Here is a 6,304-nt window from a genome sequence, read left to right as displayed (position 1 = left end):
TACTTTGATTTTCGCAGATCTTCGTTAAATTCTGTGTTGGGTTCTTTTGGTAGCGGTTTTTGTTAAACGTTTTCCGACTTGAAAATTTTAGTCTACATTTCCGTAAGCGATTTTATTTTTTCCAAATCGTCTGCGGAATACACGACTCCAGCCTCCAGCGCTGAAAGACTTTCTATGTGTTCGGACCAGAAAAAGCATAAATCTACATGCTTCTCATCTGGAACATGCAGTCGAAGGTCAGAAACCAGCGAGATAATAGTATGTATCGCATTACAGTACATTCAATTAATTGATCTGCTATCGGTACAAGATTGCATGAGAGCTTCATTCTTGCCCTAATTAGTGTGTTATGTATCTGGCTCAACCCTAGTGCATTTAAGAATAAAAACTGACGGAAGAGAGCGATCGATAGACTGTGGAACAGGACACAAGTACTGTGGAATATTATTGTCTTACAAGACAGAAAGAGTGTGCAAAGGTCCAGTCCCAACAGAAAAAAACGTCGTTAGAAGGAACCAAAATGAATTTTGCTAGAGGCAAAAACATTATCCTAGTACAACCTCTATTTTAAAAACGAGCAGTGCTACTGTACATGTTTTGTTTTCCCATTAATTGTTCTTGAGATCACATCAAATCTATTTTAGTATAAGCTACTGACGATAGCTATTCCTGTAAGGAAGCTTGAAATTGTTTTGAATACCAGAAAAAAAGGAAACCGAGCCCACAAGGAAGACTAGGTCACATTCTGAACACTCAGAAACCGGTGTAAAGATTACGATCAAAATGAGTAGCAGTGTACGAAATGTTTTATATGAAATAATAGGTGAATATTTATTTCAGTAATGCAAAAAACAAATACGTAAACCTGTTTTTCCATAACTGATGCAGACAGCGTAGAATACAGCCTGATGATAATATATCTAGGACGGAAAAAAAAGATACCTTTACAATGTTCTTTCTTTGCAGTCCTCAAGTCAACCCAGTATTGTAAATAGTTAATTTTGGAATGAAACTCAAACATAAATTATTATCTAACTGACATGTTAGATACGAAGGAACAAGTAATAGTTTTTTCCATGCTGAAAAGAGAAGAAAGAAAACACAACGTTTCGGCCGTGGAGCCTTCTTCAGGTGTGAGCGGTAGTATCAGGGTCAAAAGAAAAGGTATTAAATTTCAGGCGAAATCCTTTAGGAATGATATTATGTCGACGACATCTGTAAAGGAATAGAAGTGTTAGATACAAGATACAAGTGTATGTTAGATACAAGATACAAGGTAGATATTATTATAACTGACAAGGTTCTAACATTAGTTTACATAACCTGTGAATGGTACACTATATCATAACCTCAGTCTTAACTGAACCAATGAAGAGAACTGCTTGTACTGTCTACTGTATGTCTACAGATGCTCTCCTTAGTCAGTGGTTGTATTGATTATTGCTGTTGGTCAGGAATCAATGTCTTTAAACGGAACACAGGTTTCATCAGGCGTTTCAAACCTTATCCATAACGCCTTCTGCATTCTTAACGGAATTACAGGTAGGTTGTAAAACCATGTGAGAAGACAGTTATGCATTCTCTTACAGTACAGTATGTCAGGAAAATGATTACAACAGGTTACATTTGTATCGGGTTTATTGTTAGTATAGATCCTAGCAGGAGCAGCTCCAGAAAGAGCGCTTTAAGGTCTGGGAGAAGGTCTACACATGCTCAAATAGATTTGAAAACTCGGGTTTACCTGCTTGGCTGAGGGCCTGGTAGATACTACAAGAAGGAAATAAATATTTACACAATTAAGAGACAACATTTCCTTACTTTATGGCCTTTAGTGCTCTATTTACCTGGAAGGTCTGTACAGTAGCTCCGGTCTATGAAGGAGGAAAGGCTTTCATTACCCATAAATTATTTTCTTTTCTCTCTACTCATGATGTACGTCTGGTCTATGTATCTATTTTATTTTACCAAATGGGGTATTTTGACGTGAAATATAAATATTGTGATTTCTCCCAGCATTTTATCATTATTCTCCATTCATAAACACATTTTCTCAGTAACAACAATAATTAGAGGATAAAGGTTATGTGAGGAAAGACATTTTCTGCTTTTTATTTGAGAATTATTTCCATTTTGATTAATCTTAATTCTTGGTTTATCAAAAACATTCCCAACTGAATGTAATGACAAACACCCTGTGTCCTTTATTTTGATATATGGTTCAAAATGTTTACCAATACAGACCCAGACCAACCTGAATATGTGCAGTACACACAGGTTACAGACTCTGTTCCTGAGTTTTGATGGACTCCTACAGTAAGCATTATTATATGTTTCCTTGTTAACTCCTTTTCAGATGTATGTGTCAAACCAATACAATTTTGAAGAGAGAGATAAAGAGGTCCATAGAAAAGCTAATAATTAAAAAAAATCCTGCTCATAAAAAAAGCTCATCAGTGAGAACCTTTAAAATTGCAACAAAATACACAGTTCTTGTTTTTAATCTTCTGGTATAAAAACAAGGTGATCTTCTAATTCTTCCCTTCTTCAAATTTACATGGTATTTTTTATGCAACTATCAAGAAATATAAATGTTTTTCAGTTACATAAATGCTTACAATAACAAAGACATTTAACTTGACAAGCAAAATAGAGTATTCAAGTTATTGTCAATAGAATGTGTTGTACAGTACAGTACGTTCAGTTTTCCCAGTGATCACAAAACATTAAATGTCAACGTCTGTGTTGTTTCAACAAAGATTTGATAGCAAGGCAAATTCTGCTGTTCTGCAGAACTCACCCACTGTTTTCATATTCTTAAAAGCCAACTGTTTTTTTATTATATTATAAACATCCTTATTTATTTTTACCAATGTCCCTGTAAAATAAATTAAGATGCTGTAAAATAAACAATTCAAAACTGAACTAAGTTTTAAAAGTTAAAGCAAACAACAGCAAGAAAAAATAAACTCTGAATCATATAACACGTACATGTCTTCCCTAGAAATACAGGTTACCCAGGGGAACACCCATGAGAGCCGAATCATTCCCCTCGATATCAGCCTTGTCGAATACACAGCCTGTAGCTGGAGTCCAGGGAAACAAACAGTTCTTATCAAGGACCAATTGAGTGCCCCTAAGGGCAGATGTATGAAGTTTAACAGAATGTTTCTTGAAGCTGTTGCAGACAGTTTTAATGTTGGCTATGCAGGTCTCTGATTTGCTCTCCTGCTTGGGTAGTGACTCTCAGCTAACTGTTCTTGAGTCTAGCTTGGAAATGATAAGGGCTCTGATCTAAGGCTGACACACCGTGAATCCATTGTAACTTAGACACATCTTCCATTTCTTTTAATTGTCTGCTGTAGTACAGGATTTGAAGAACCTCTTAATATTGGTTTGAGCTCCTATTGCAATATATTGCTTTTATCTCACTCGTAGAGTTTCTAACCTGTATTTCAACATCATGTTACTGGTCATTTTCTTTCTTTTAGTTATATTTTTTCACATATAGTATAGGCTTGCACCAAGTTAACAGGAAAAAAACTTTAAATACCATGATACTTAACTATAGAGGGAGATTTCAGATTCTTGTATATTTTTTTAAATTCTTTCTAGCCTTGGATCTTTTTATTATAGAAAAAAATATTAATTCAGCAGGTGATTACATAAGTAATTTTCATTACAAAGTATATTCTAATGAAACAAAAATATTAAATGCTGAAGGAATTTGTGACACATCTTGCAGGACATGATGCAAGATGGAGAGATCAAGACTTCAGCATCCTAAAGGGTACCCACCATCATCAGTCATTCTGAATAAAAAACAGAATGGAGAATGTACATTTGCAGTACAGCACAATGAAATACATTAATGAGAGGGAATTGGATGAAGAGAATATGAAGAGAAATAAAATTATTAAGGCTCTGTTTCAACGTTTTTCCCCCAACAATTAACATTACACTGTAGCTGGCTGTGGGCATGTTTTGTTCATTGCAGTATTTGAGTGTAATGTCTACATGTTTTTTTGTGTTTCAGTGCACAAGCTCGATTCATCCTAGCCTCTGTATCAACTCCAGCAGCCATATCACTCTGCAACTCACAACTGGTAACCCACTGAAGCTCAACAGATGTGAGCCTGGTCAGTACCTGGATGAGAGACCTCCTGGGAAAAACTAAGGTTGCTATTGGAAGAAGTGTAAGTGGGGCCAGCAGGGGGTGCTCACCCTGTGGTCCATGTGGGTCCTAATGCCCCAGTATAGTGAGGGGGACACTATACTGTAAACAGGTGCCGTCCTTCGGATGAGACGTAAAACCGAGGTCCTGACTCTCTGTGGTCATTCAAAATCCCAGGGCGCTTCTCGTAAATAAAGGGATAGAAATTATGGGGAGTGAGCTTTTGACATGTATGGTAGAGGTAGATTTTCAATGTGTGTTTGGGTTTTTGGTAAGAAAGAAAGAAAGGAATAAGGCACTGTGAGGTTCAGATCATAGGTGAGAGGTGAGGTGAGAGTGAGAGTGAGAGAGGCTGGGAATTTAACATATCTGAACTCAAATCTGGATGTTATATTAGTTAGTGCTACTACCTTACAGTTCTTAAAGCCTGAGTACAATTCCACACTGGTCTGTCTACGCTGCGGTGTTTGTGTGCTCTCCCTGTTTCCACGTGTGGTTTTTTCCAAGTATTTGGGTTTTCTCCCACAGTTCAGAAACAAGCTTTGTCTGTGTTAATTGTGTAAATCCTTTGTGTAAAATGTGCCACCTCTCCTCCATCTTAAATACACTCCTTCTTTGTTTTAGGCAGGCCTAGGCGTATCCCACTCTCTAAAAGTACATGACCAAGTCAAACCTAGGATTAAAGAGAAAACAGTCAAAGCTGTATTTCCTTTAAAAGTGCAGGTGGCCAGCAAGATGTACAAAAAGCCAATAGTTCAGTATTCACACAATACAGCTCTGACAATAGCCCTGGCTTTCATGGTTCCAAGCAGAAAGGAACAGAATCACACACATCACATGCTGCACCCTCTTCAGGAAATGTGCTCTCTTTCATAATAATGCTGCTTGGACAAGCACTTAACCATAACCCAAGTGCCAGTTCAGCCCTTTACTGTGTTGTAAAGACTTGAAATACACCAACTTGGCATTTCACGAGGAATATCAACAACTCAAGAATTAAATGTATCAAAATGTTTATTCATTGTAGGATTTGGCTTAACCTGCTTGTCTGAAGAAGAGTGAGGGGTGATCTAAAGGGTGGCTACAAAAGTGGGATAAAAAAAAACAGCTGAATTTGGTTTCAGCTGAAGATGAAAAAGCTAGATATAGTACTTATATTTATTTACTTCTTTAGGAAATTACAGTATATGTCAGGAATGATTAAACATTATTGGAGCTGAGGTGAAAGTGAACTTGGCTACTGTCACCCCTACCATATTTTTATTGTTAATTCCATGCAATTAACAAATAATTAGTCCACCAGAGTCCCATTCTATTTAGTCACCATAAAACTGAACACTCAGTGACTTCAACAGACACCCTTGTGGTCTCATGTCCATGTCTTCTCATAAAGCCTCGGTTTCTGACCCCTAGATGACACACATCCTTCCATGTTTAATTGCTTACACTTATATAGGGCTTTTCTGGACACTCCACTCAAAGCGCTTTACAGGTACTGGGGACTCCCCTCCACCACCACCAGTGTGCAGCATCCACCTGGATACTACACCAGTGCACTCACCACACACCAGCTATCAGAGGGGAGGAGAACAGAGTAATGAAGCCAGTTCATAGTTGGGGATTATTAGGAGACCATGATTGGTAAAGGGAAATTGCGCCAGTACACCAGGGTAACACCCCTACTCTTTCCGAGAAACGCCCTGGGGTTTTTAATGATAACAGTGAGTCAGGACCTCAGTTTTATATCTAATAAGGACAGCGCCTTTTTACAGTATAGTGTCCCCCTCACTATACTGGGGCAATAGGATCCACACAGACGGCAGGGTGAGCGCCCCCTACTGACCCAACTAACATCTCTTCCAGCAGCTTCCTTTGTTTTTCCCAAGAGGTCTCCCACCCAGATACTGGCTAGGCTCACACCTGCTGAGCTTCAGTGGGGTGTCAGCTGGGAGCTGCAGGATGATATAGCTGCTGGCTTTGGTTTGTCCCACAAAGGTTGAACAGGGCTCAAATTTGGCAGTTAAGGCATCCATAATGTAACTGTCACATTCTCCTCTTCCAAGAAAACTGTTGTTATACAAACAGGATGCTGAAGCATGTTATCCTGCTGGAAAGTCATCCCATCATGATGCG

The sequence above is a fragment of the Lepisosteus oculatus genome, chromosome 7 (genome assembly GCF_040954835.1).
Source record: "Lepisosteus oculatus isolate fLepOcu1 chromosome 7, fLepOcu1.hap2, whole genome shotgun sequence".
Taxonomy (NCBI): domain Eukaryota; kingdom Metazoa; phylum Chordata; class Actinopteri; order Semionotiformes; family Lepisosteidae; genus Lepisosteus; species Lepisosteus oculatus.
Note: the sequence above shows the minus strand (reverse complement) of the source record.